We start from the raw sequence: 13013 nt of genomic DNA on the forward strand, positions 1-13013 counted from the left end.
GGAAATCTAAGACGTCTATGAAGGTGAACACACAAACCACTTATTCCCAAACTAGAGGAATTATAAGACGTGGGTATCGAACTCGGCCTTCTGAATTGAAGGCCGCTACGCTGACCATTCAGCCAAGCAGCCGAACTTTAAAACTTTCTTCATCTTATCCACGTATTTATGGGGTTGCTGGAGCCACCTGGTTCATTTTTCGTTTTGGTCCGGGTTTTTTTCTATTTGCTTTACGTCGCATCGACACAGATAGGTCTTATGGCGACGATGGGATAGGAAAGGGCAAGGAGTGGGAACGAAGCGACCGTGGCCTTAATTAACGTACAGCCCCAACATTTGCCTGGTGTGAAAATGGGAAACCATTGAAAACCGTTTTCAGGGCTGCCGACAGTGGGGTTCGAATCTACTATCTCCCGGATGCAAGCTCACAGCTGCGCGCCCCTAACCGCATGGCCAACTCGCCCGGTCCGGGGTTTAAGGCTGCGGGTACCTTTCCTGATACCACGTGATCTTGCAGGTGGAAATTCGAACCCAGAATCGATAAGGAATCGAAAATCGGCCATCGAGGTGGAAAGCTACTAACTAAATCACTAGTGTGCATTTATGTTTTATGTACAATAGTAATATTTTCTTAATATTCCAAATTCTAAAAACAACCTAGAATAGGCTATACACAGCTTAAAATTAGTTGAGTATTACTGGTTATCTGTAAAAGAAAAGTGGCACATACAGCCCATGAAGTCCTTGACTTGCCAAGAAAACTGCTGCCCAGACAGACGGCCTGCAGATATTGGAGTCCCGTGGTCAGCGAGACAACATCCTCAAGTGCATTGTTTGATGTTCTTGACTATATCCGCTGCCTCTCGTGTCAGCAGCTCCTCAGTGGGTCCAACCCTTAGTAGAGAAATAACATTCTGGACTGACTGGGAATGTAACCCGAGCGTCCGGGCCATGTGGCAGACACACTACCCCCACACCAGGAGGATGATTCGCCGCGAGTAAAATAGCAAGTAGCCTAAATAAGTTATATTATCTAGTATTTCGTTCCAGGATCTCAAACCAGTTTTAAATTTATGACTGCCTACCAGACGGACAAATATTCTGCTAACCCTTAGACCACCTTGGCGTCACTCGCATTTTTTTATAGAGCCCGGAAATTCAGGCACTTATTTTTGCTAAAATAGGCAAGAAAATAAGCACTTAAACTTTAGGAAATACGCATTTATAATGACAAAAGTGGGCACTAAAATAATAAAGATGCTTTAATGTAAGCTACGTAACACACATCTGCATCACATTTTAGTACTTAATCTTACTTCCCCCTTTGGGTGGGGATGGTAGAATAATGTCAACGGTATCCACTGTCTGCCGTAAGAGGAGACGACTAAAAGGTGGACCAGGGCCTCTCAACTTGGGAGTGTGGGTTGGCGACGACGGTTCTCCCAGCTGAGTCTGGCGTTGCTTCCACTTACTTGTATCAGGTTCCTCGCTGTTGCCTTTCCGGTCGGACCTCCATTGATCAACTCTTGTTCTTTTCTGACCACGACGATATTCGATTAGCGAAGCCTAGAGAGTCTTTCATTTTTACGCTTTTCGCGGTTCTCTCCTTTCTTTGGCCGATACCTTCATTTTAAGAACTATGTGTCGTCCTTTTCTCCCCTCTGATTAGTCTTAGTAGAGAATGGTTACCAAGTTGTTCTTCCTCTTAAAACAATAATCACCATCAGCACTTAATTTTGCGTAGCAAGGACGGGACCTGGCAACCCACTCGACCGTTTGGCTTGCGGAGTTTCCAGTAGAGGTTTGTGTAAAATGAAAATATCGTTTGTGTAAATGTTATTTTTAGTCTGTTAAGTTAAAATGAAATTTTCTTTATTATTAATACGGTACATTGGAATTACATATTTTCCATTGATTAATTTTAATACATTAATAACAGCAGAAAATATCCATAACAGCTTAAAAAAGAAAAAAGGCATTAAGCTATCAAATAAACTACGGAATCTAAAATAGGCAATGAAGGCAAAATAACAACTGATCCTACCATTCCTAAACGTGCGGAAACATGTTTGTCTCTGTGTAACACTTCCATATATCCACCCAGTTAAAAAAGGCATTTTTTGCCTAACTTCCGGGCTCTGTAACAATCAATAGCAGCATTGTAATCCAGCTCTAATACTGTGACTCGTTCACCCTTCATTAGTGCTCAGTAGGGTGGTTGTTGTCGTACTGTGACCCATGATTATTCGTTCTCTTATATTTGAAATGTACTGTACATAGAATTCTACGCATTCGTGCTGTGTACATTTCGCTTGTATGTCAAGCCTATCTGCACACGGCTGGCGCATTGACATCATCAATGCACGTCAGACGGGAACATAAATCCTGTATTACACCATATATGGACCAGCTTTCATAGCTGCACGCCTTAACACGGATACCATTGGACGATATAGAAGTCGACCATTCCATTGACTCGTTGACGTACCACTGTGAGCTCTCCCCAAATGTCTCTCTATTCTATTCCGAGATCCGGATACTTCATTACATTACTATATACACCTCAGTTATACAGATTTACAAGCACTTTCCATGTACAAACACCGAATTCACGATCATTACTTTATCGGAATTATCATCACAGATGAAAGGGTTTGTGATAAATGTCATTATTGTTCTTATTAGTCTGTTATTCATCCATTCAATTATTCATTCGTTTCATTTCATTTCATAAGGCCATCTTAGGACCGCATCAAACAGTTTTCTTCTGCTTGTCTTCCCAAAACTTCTCTCTGTTGTCGTTTTCTTTCTTCCGTTCATTAAATGCCTGATTTCTTCTTGGCTTTCTATGAAAATTTACCACCACATTTTGCTTTCCTAAATTCTCTGCTATCGGGCGAGTTGGCTGTGCGGTTAGGGGCGCGCAGCTGTGAGCTTGCATACGGGAGATAGTGGGTTCGAACCCCACTGTCGGCAGCCCTGAAGAGGGTTTTCCGTAGTTTCCCATTTTCACACCAGGCAAATGCTGGGGTTGTACCTTAATTAAGGCCACGGCCACTTCCTTCCCATTCCTAGGCTTTTACAATCCCATCGTCGCCATAAGACCTATCTTTGTCGGTGCGACGTAAAGCAATTAGCAAAAAACATATCTGCTAGAAACTGCTGCTACTACTACTACTACTACTACTACTACTACTACTACTACTACTTGTAATAGTCGCTCGGGCGTCCAAATTGCCCCTCGAGAAGGATGTATTAAATGTTCCAGTAGTTCTGCTGAAGTTTTTTACGTTTAAGTACTTATAAGTGCCAATCGAATGCGGCAGGATTTGAACCCGCAATCTTAGGGACAGAATGCAAACGCTTAATAAACTGCACTTAAGAGTCGGTCGGTCGAACCATTCTTCTTTTTTTTTTCGTACTTTTTATTTCTTGTTTTCCGTAGTTCACAGAGGTGTAAGAAGGTGCTGAGGTGTATGGGTGGACAGTGAAGTGATCACCGGGCGAGTTGGCCGTGCGCGTAGAGGCGCGTGGCTGTTAGCTTGCATCCGGGAGATAGTAGGTTCGAATCCCACTATCGGCAGCCCTGAAGATGGTTTTCCGTGGTTTCCCGTTTTCACACCAGGCAAATGCTGGGGCTGTACCTTAATTAAGGTCACGGCCGCTTCCTTCCAACTCCTAGGCCTTTCCTATCCCATCGTCGCCATAAGACCTATCTGTGTCGGTGCGACGTAAAGCCCCTAGCAAAAAAAAAAAAAGTGAAGTGATCAGAGCATAAGTTAAAGCACTATATTTTGAAATTTTATTTTTCCTTTTTTTTTAGTTTGAAATTTGATAATCTGAATAAGCAACAATAAATAACAGTTAAAGATCTCGACAGCTCCCACAATAACAATGACTTAAATTCAAAAATCAGGCACAGTAGAGAAGATCACCGACACAATAGTTAACAAGGAATGTGCATTGTAGCTCTTAAGGTACACTATTTTACAAGAGCATATTTTCTCCACTCACTTACATTCTAAGAGAATGAGCTCCAAAATTTACTACAGTCCAGCCTCTCAGAGGCACTAGCTTCTTGCCAAATTTACACTAGATAAACTTCAAAAACTGTGTTTACTGTCATTTCTGCTCGACAGTCAGTTACACACTCGTCTATAACTAATATCAATTTGACCAGGGGCAACGAGTGTCCATTCTAAATTGCCTTACTGTATAAAATGAAAGGTTTAAGACGATCGGCCATGAACAAAAGGCTAGGAGGCGAAACACTTGCCCTCATTTTGAAAAACACTTACAATCCTAGTTGGGCGTATGACCCGTAGTTGCAGAGGCTAGGTCTATGCTAGAGAGGAGTGACGAGATGCGAAACCTTATGTACCAAAGCAGTGTAAAGAATTTAGAGGTTTAGAAAATCTTAGTCACCCCCATACCAAGTTGAATGGGAATTAACAGAGGGTGAACACTCGTAGTTCCCTAAATTGCATGTTCCCCAGCAGGGATTTTAACAGAGTCTTTCGACTGGCCGAACATTTACATTTAAACAGAGACTTTAGATGTTTACATTAAGAAGAGAAGTTTGAAACCTTCCCCTCAAGTTATCCACCTGGAGCTATCACATGTTTTAAAGATGTCTGCCAGTACCTGCAGCCCCTGCTTCCTATTACGCCGTACACAAACAAGACTGGAGGGATGAAGATGACAATACGACCCTAAATAGCCCAGGGCAATTATCCGTAATCCTGCCAGAGGGGCCACAGAGGCCGATAGTAGAGACATCTAAAGTCAAAGGTACAAGTATCTTGTGATACATAGTTTAGGATTCACTGCACAAATGGCCTTCTAGATGGCGCACATTTCAATGGGACGGAGAAGTTGCATCCCCGATACAGACCTCCGCCCGCTAAGGTTTTCCCACAGTCTGAACAGTTTCGAAATCTTGCCGCTAAGAGCATTTGAAATTTTTGAAAAATTGGAAAGTACAGTATCTTGATGGATAGTCTATTCAAATTGTTTGTTGAAGAATAGAAATCTTGATGTAGTTGCGAAGTCGTAGAAGTTCGGTCAGTTATGCCCAAAGTTGACGGCAAGAGCGTCCGCCACTGCCGATGTGATATTGGGATCCCCCGGACCCCCCAAGTACCCTCAGATACCTTTCTCCCGATACCTTGAGTGGAGAAGCCAAGGCTATGACCACCAGTGGCCAAGTAGAATAGTTCCGCCCAATGACAGAATGACTGGTTGGGGTTCAGCTTCCAAGCTACTCCCAAATATGACAGTCCCCAAGTCGGCCGATAAGAAGAAGACATGGCCGGAACGAAGCGGGCCCATACCCCGCGCCGGCATCGCTCGCCAGTTGTTACGACGTGGCCTCAGGTGAAAGTAGGGCACTGTAACAATTAATTGAATTTCTGGGCGACAGTAACTGATTATTAGACAGAGTTGCATATGGAGCTTGTAGGACAAGTGAACAGAATTTTCCGGCTCAGGTTTGGAGGCAGGGGCGGTAATGGCAGGAGGGAAACGAAATTATTGGCAGGAAGGTTTTCACAAAATGTTTTTAACAAAATTTTACTTTAACAGCAACTTACATACCTACAAATTTTGACCATCAACAGAGGCCGAAGGCCTCCTTATTTAAACTTGCTTGCCCAAAACTTAAACTACTAAGATACTAAGGAAAGAAATATAATTAAATCGGCAATGCCATCACTTGGTGGCCTATAATGAAAAGCAACAGTGGTCACACAGGTTTTACTTGAGACAGATGAACACGAAAAATCGTCTTTGTTTCAGGATTACTCACCAAGAGGGTGACAGGAGTTAGAAAATCCAATATTACACAATGTCCATGAAATCTGGGAGGCAGGCTTCCCTGCTGGAACAATTTTTTTTTAACCATGACTGGATCTCCGACATTTAAATTGGGGGGTCTCCGTCCACGATCATATCTCTCTCACACCTTCTCATGAGAGGCTTTAAGATTATTGTTGGCCTTTCTCCACAGATCCCTAATATTATCTCGGTCTCTGGTGAAAGCTCATTGATTGCACACAAATTGGACAAAGGAGTGTTGGGACAGACTTAAACATAAGAGATGTGGGAGAAAACTTGTGGGACTCGTGAACGGCCGAGTTAAAGACAAATGATAACCCGTGCAATGAAGTGTCCTAACGAGAATGATCTTCGTGGTGGAAAGCAAGATTACAATTAACCCGCTCAGCTAGAGATGGCTTAACCCGCTCAGCTAGAGATGGCTGTGGGTAGTATGCTAACGTCATGACTTGTGAGATGGATAGATCGAAACAGTTTTTACGAAATAAATTAGAGTTGAACGCCTTAGCGTTATCAGAAACAATATATTGACAAGGTCCAAAAGATGCAAAAATAGTATTGAATCAAGAAATAGTGGAATGAGCAGTGGCAAGCCTAGTTGGAAACAGCCATGAGAACCGTGTGAAACCATCCACACACACATAAAATTATTTTATTACCGTTCCCTTTAGATTAAGGGAAAGGCTCGGCAATCTATATACAATAGCTCCATAGGGCGAGATGCTTGGTGTAATGACAACAGCCCTACCTTAGTAGACAATGTGGGCCTGCCAATCAAACAAAATTTACATGTTTTAACTGGCTCCCTAATCTCGCCGTCCATACTCTTCCAAATAAACATTTTTATTATCTTCTCTCTAGTTTTGAAGATGTCCAGATGTCCCCCCAATAGGGTCTCATGGTAATAATTAAAAATTATAGGCACAAGAACAGCTGGAACCACAATTTTCATCTTCTGATCGTGCCTCGAAGGGCAACACAGAACCCCATTCCTCAGAACATAAGGGGCAACGTGTTTCCCAGAAGACAGGGTTTCCATTATAGGAGCCAGCACCGGATCTCGCGTTGATATTTTGCTATATCATGAAATAGCATAGGGGAATCACTCAAAATGGTATGTATACTAGGAGGTATGGAAATAGAAGCTGAAGGACTGTCCTCCGGGTCAACAGAATCGACATTGACAGAAAACATTCGGCTTAACCCATCGGTGACCACTTTCTCAAATCCCCGAATGTGTCGCACGTCAAACTGAAATGCAGAAATTCGAATAGCCCAAGGGGCGATTCGCCCGGTACGACGGGGCCTAGCCAAAACACAGCTCAGAGCCTGTTTGTCGGTCTCTAATTAAACTTAATATGTTCAAGGTAAATACGGAATTTTTCTTAAGTAAATAGGACGGCCAGTTCTTCTAACTCGTGTATAGAATACGTGGCTTCTTGAGATAAGGTCCTAGACGCATAGGCAAATTGGCCGCCTGCCAAGTTCAGATTCCTGAAGAAGAACTGCAGCGACCGCAGATGACGAGGCGTCTGTCTGTACAAAAAAATTCTTGGAGAAATCTGGCGTTGCCAAGACTGGGAGGTTACAGAGAGCTAATTTCTAATCCTCGAACGCAGCTTGCTGCAACGCCCCCCATTCAACAGAGTCTTTCGACTGGCCGAACATTTACATTTAAACAGAGACTTTAGATGTTTACATTAAGAAGAGAAGTTTGAAACCTTCCCCTCAAGTTATCCACCTGGAGCTATCACATGTTTAAAAGATGTCTACCATTACCTTGAGTTGTTGGGCTTTCCGAAAGCGGGCCTAGAGCCCCTGCCTCCTATTACGCCGTACACAAACTAGAACGGAGCAATGAAGATGACAATACGGCCCTAAGTAGCCCAGCTTTTATAGAAACTCGGAGAGGAAAGTTCCAGAATTCTGTTGAGCTAGGCAGAATGCCTGTACACACCCCCAATTTTAATTGGCTAGAAAAATAAACACAAATTTCCTGATTGGTTAATAACTAAGGAAGAAGGAAGCCGTAGAAATGCTGATAACCTTAGCACATAAAAAAGTCTACAAACACTTTCGGTTTACAAACATTGAAAATTCCCTTAAAGGGTGATTGTCCGTAATTCCGCCATAGACAGATAGTAGACACATCCAAAGTTAAGTCCAAGTATCTTGTGATATATAGTTTAGGATTAACTGCACAGATGGCCTTCTAGAAGGCGCGCAGTTCAACGGGACGGGAGAAGGTGTACCCCCGACACAGTTATTTATTATTATTATTATTATTATTATTATTATTATTATTATTATTATTATTATTATTCCAGCTCCGTAGTATAGGGGTAACGTGCCTGCCTGTTACTCGGAGACTCTTGGTTTTATTCCCGACAGTGAGATAGCGGCCCCGATTTAGAAAGCCAGGAATAACGGCCGAAAGAGTTCGTTGTGCTGACCACGCGTAACTTTATTATCTGCAGGCATTAGGGGATGAGCGACAGTCGCTCGGTAGGCCAGAGGCCTCTCGGGGTCGGTACTGCCAAGGGATTATCTATTTATTTATTTATTTATTTATTTACTTATTTATTTATTTATTTATTTATTTATTTATTTATTTATTTATTTATTTATTTATTTATTTATTTTCTTGATATGTTGTGGCTGTTGCGTCATCTGTATCACGTGGCTGTTTTTTCTTCTCTCTCTCTCTCTCTCTCTCTCTCTCTCTCTCTCTCTCTCTCTAGCAGGCTAGGGTTCAGTCGTATAAACGACTTATCTGAAACTTTGAACTTGAAACTATAGAAAAACGCACGTGTCGTTACGTGACAAATGCCAGGTGTGAACACAAAACCTCATATTGCATACAGTTGCAATTGTTGAAACTTCATAACCGTCGCGAAATCTCAGTAGCTGTTGCTACCCAGAAAATTCTAAAAATGAAGACTGCAATCCACCTATATAATGCATTTAAACCTGTGGAGTCAGAGCATAACAGAGATTTACAAAATCTACCCTTCAAATGTCCCTTCATCGTACCATTAAATTTAGCAAATCCTTTGCTTGCACGGCATCACATATCTTTAACGTCTTTAATCTTCACCGTTTCATACAAATACCACTAACTGTACTCAACTAAAGCAGTCCTTAACCTGTATCTTCTTGGCAGAGTACGCACGGGGTTGAGATCACGCACACTTGTGTCTATTAAAAAAAATAAAGTATCGATCGATCTGTGCCATAGACTGGGACAACACAACCGAACATCTGTTGAGGTAGTCAGGCAGGGAATCGCCCTACCATCATAAAATACCTGCGCTATCACGATCATGTTCGAGTGTGGCATTGAGAGGAAGCGGTTTTCTAGTGGCTGAGTCCCTTACGAGTGCTAATAATAATAATAATAATAATAATAATAATAATAATAATAATAATTTCGTGTACCTATTTCTAGCCGAGTGCAGCATTTGTAAGGCAAGCCCTCCGATCTGCCATGTGTAGGTAACTGCGTGTTGTTGTGGTGGGGGATAGTGTTATGTGTGGTGTGTGATTGCAGGGATGTTGGGGGACAGTACAAACACCCAGCCCCGGGCCATTGGAATTAACCAATGAAGGTTAAAATTCCGGACCCGGCCGGGAATCGAACCCGGGACCCTGTGAACCGAAGGCCAGTACGCTCAGCCAACGAGTCGGACTGAACCACCGATACTCAGATACCACATGCGACCCCTAAATTGCTGGAGTCAGGACTGAAGGATCTGTGTGATAGAAAAAATAAAGAAAGAAAAATACCTCAGATATGCACTGTCGCACAGTTAAATGTATTAATCTAGCGTAGAATGGATTAAATTTTATCGCTATGAGAGAGAGACTCTGTGTGTGTGTGTGTGTGTGTGTGTGTGTGTGTGTGTGTGTGTGTGTGTGTGTGTGTGTGTGTGTGTGTGTGTGTGTGTGTGTGTGTGTGTGTGTGTGTGTGTGTGTGTGTGTGTGTGTGTGTGTGTGTGTGTGTGTGATCATAGATATATTCACATCAGTGCTAAGGTGAGCCCGTTTTATTCCATTCATGCTTTATTGGTTTTAGTCTCTAATGTTGGTAGGCTAAAACATCTAGGGAGTAAAGAATACTTCTTCTTTACTCCCTGACATGTCCAGTGTCATTTTCATCGAGCACATAGTAATATAGAGATGGCTATGCGTACTGCAATACACTGCTCGCCGAAGCCGAGTTTAGCACGCTTCGCCATATTGGCCAGTCACCAGTGCCAGTTAATTCATATGAGAATCAGTAATTTGAAAGGCATTGCGATGTTGTTGCTTCGTCTTTCTACCAATTTGACATAAAGGAAAATCATCTTAGTGGTAATGATACGCACTCAACAGTCCAGAACACTGTTTAATTCGCAATAGCTTAAAGATTCGGAATTATGCGTCAAATAACCTAGTATTATAACAAATTGTATTTAGCTCAGATCTACGAACATTTACAGGGTATGGCTAAAATAATGGAACATTTTTAAAAAGGCATAGCCTATAGTAGATAGAAGAATAACATTGTGATTATTTAGCCCTATATAAATAGTGTATACACCAAAACATACACAACAAAAAATATAGACAGTGAATTAATTAGATAATTACAAGTCCAGTAATGAACATTCCCAAAATTTCACATACTAGACAAAAATTGATCATCCACCACACTAACCCTGCATACTTACAATATTGTTAAACCAAAACGGATATTCAAGTAAATCATGTACTGTAGATATAAAACAGAGAGGTATTCAGATATCAGTACATTTGATTAAATAAATTGTCCGGCTCCATGGCTGAATGGTCAGCGTCTTGACCTTCGGTCCTCCGGGTTGGATTCCCCGCCGGGTAGGAGGATTTTAATCGTAAAGGTTAATTTCCTTGGTTCGGGCCCGGGTGTTAGTGCTATAACCAACATTTCTGTAACTTATGTTCAACATAGCACATTAACACACAGTTTACTATGCTGCACATGGCAAACCCGACCACCCTTACAAGGGTTGCACCAGGCTAGCTACACGAAATAAACATTAAATAAATACATTATTTAATCATGCGGGTTACTTTGTAATGGAATGAAATATAATTGTCGAAAGTGTATCTTACGAATGAATACCGGTATGCTTTTGAAGAAAAATAATGAAAATTGTACCGGGCGGTACACCTCCACGCCGCGAATTCAAATATTGCGCCAGTTGAAACCTCTCTACAGGAGAGAGACTGAACTTTAAAATCTGTATTAAATCAAAGGTTTCTCGGAAGATGTCTCTACTGTAAATTTTGAAGTGTTCTGAATTATGTCTATTTCGATTTGTATTTGTTTGCTCTGTAGCAAGAAGTGTGGACATTCTCTTCTAGATGGCACTACATAAGAACTATAATTGTGCACCCTAGTGCGAAGTGAAGGAACTGTTTTTTTGAAGAAATTAGGTATTCATAAGTTTGTTCTTGTTAAATTTCTTTCATTCATTTTTTGGGTTGGCAGTATAACCCCTCTCTTTCCGCCAGTTTTGAATTTAACCAATCAGTAATTTCTGTAAGTAATTTTCCTCCAATCATAGCTTTCTTCCTCAGGTTTCCATGTGTAATTCCTAGTCTACCAATAAAGTCGAAGGGGTGTGTCTTTTCATTCTTGAAAGGTCTCGAATTTTCCACGAGGGTATAAAAACTGCTGATTTTCTTGTCTCCGGGCCACTTCAGTAACATCTTTCGCAGTGTGTGAACATATATAGCAGGGGGCGGGAAGCGCCTCTTTCTCCAAGCAGCAGTTCATCTACAAGGTAATGGCCTGTTAACATCTTCATTTCTTGCTAGCTCAGCAGTTTAACTCTCGGGGAGGGTTCGAAACCTTTTGTATGTAAACTACCCTTTTAAAAAGTAAATTCTTTTCTGTCTATCTATAAATTACAAATCTGTAAAGCGGGGATAGAGAGTGCTTCACCCTCTCGAACTCCCCTTCATTTTGAATTTGAGGTGACTATGTTTTCGTAACCGTTTTTCTCTTCCTTCTTAAAGTCTTAAACTTATTTTGCCGACTGGTCACCTCCCTAGTATGGGATTAGCCCCTGTATAACTGGCCGAGTGCCACCCAGGTTTTAAGAAGTTTCATGTAGGAGTGCAAGCTACGCCTCCAGTCAATTTGGTTTTTTGGGCCATTTAATTAACCCAAAGTTTGTTTTCTTCATGTGAAGGCCCTGTAGGTTGGGTACAAGATACCCCTGTTTCACTGTATGTGCGCCTTAAGGGCAGTTAGGAATGAAGTTTGTTGTAGCCTTTGATAGGCTTGTAAAATTGAGAGCGGGTCTGCTCTTTTCCTCTTAACATTGTAATTAGGAGCAAGTGCTCCTCGTACTTGGGTTTTCTGCCCTTCAGCTATTGTGGTGGTGAGCTGAGAGCTCAGAACTTAGTCTTGGGGCTCCAAGCCCAAATCTTGTAATAATTGTAATTTCTTAACTTGTTTTCCTGCCACTTGGTACCTGTTACTCTGTTGTTGTTATCTGTTGATTTTGAAAGAAAATATAACCTTTGTTAAAGTTTTAAATTAACTTTAATTTTGTAAGTTGAGACCTATTCCCGCCCGCACCTTCTTTCACCTCTAACTACCACGGATAACTCCGTAACAAAAATAATATGCGTTTAACTTCTTGTGATACAGTTTTTGCAGTTGATACGGACACAGCATACAGTACGTATCTGTCAGACCCTCAGCCAGTGTTTTCATTCGTCTCGTTTCTGCCGCAATGATTTTACTTTATTTCTGTAATTCCCGTACTCTTCGATTGGTCTATTTGAACGTTAACACAAGTTTCTGCACTTTCATTAAAGGCAGATTATGTATTTTGTCTTCTTCTCCCTTCTCTTTATGCATGTCCCCTTGATAGCATTTTGAACTTCACTGTGGAAGATTTACGAGTATGATATGCAGAGACTGTTTCCATTTGTTGTGTTGTTCTCTGGTGTGGTATATTTTCATCTGAATAAAGTCCGACTCGTTGGCTGAACGGTCAGCATATTGGCCTTCGGTTCAGAGGGTCCCGGGTTCGATTCCCGGCCGGGTCGGTGATTTTAACCTTAATTGGTTAACTCCTACGGCACGGGGGCTGGGTGTATGCGTTGTCTTCATCATCATTTCATCCTCATCACGACGCGCA

The 13013-nt window shown here is 41.7% G+C and overlaps 1 protein-coding gene across 4 annotated transcripts in view; it reads left to right on the forward strand.

The window, feature by feature from the left end:
- Nucleotides 1-13013, forward strand: part of IP3K1 (inositol-trisphosphate 3-kinase-like protein) — an 803184-nt gene that overhangs the window by 615120 nt on the left and 175051 nt on the right. The gene's annotated exons all lie outside the window — the stretch shown is intronic.

This window comes from Anabrus simplex, chromosome 2 (genome assembly GCF_040414725.1).
Source record: "Anabrus simplex isolate iqAnaSimp1 chromosome 2, ASM4041472v1, whole genome shotgun sequence".
In the NCBI taxonomy this organism is placed as follows: Eukaryota; Metazoa; Arthropoda; class Insecta; order Orthoptera; family Tettigoniidae; genus Anabrus; species Anabrus simplex.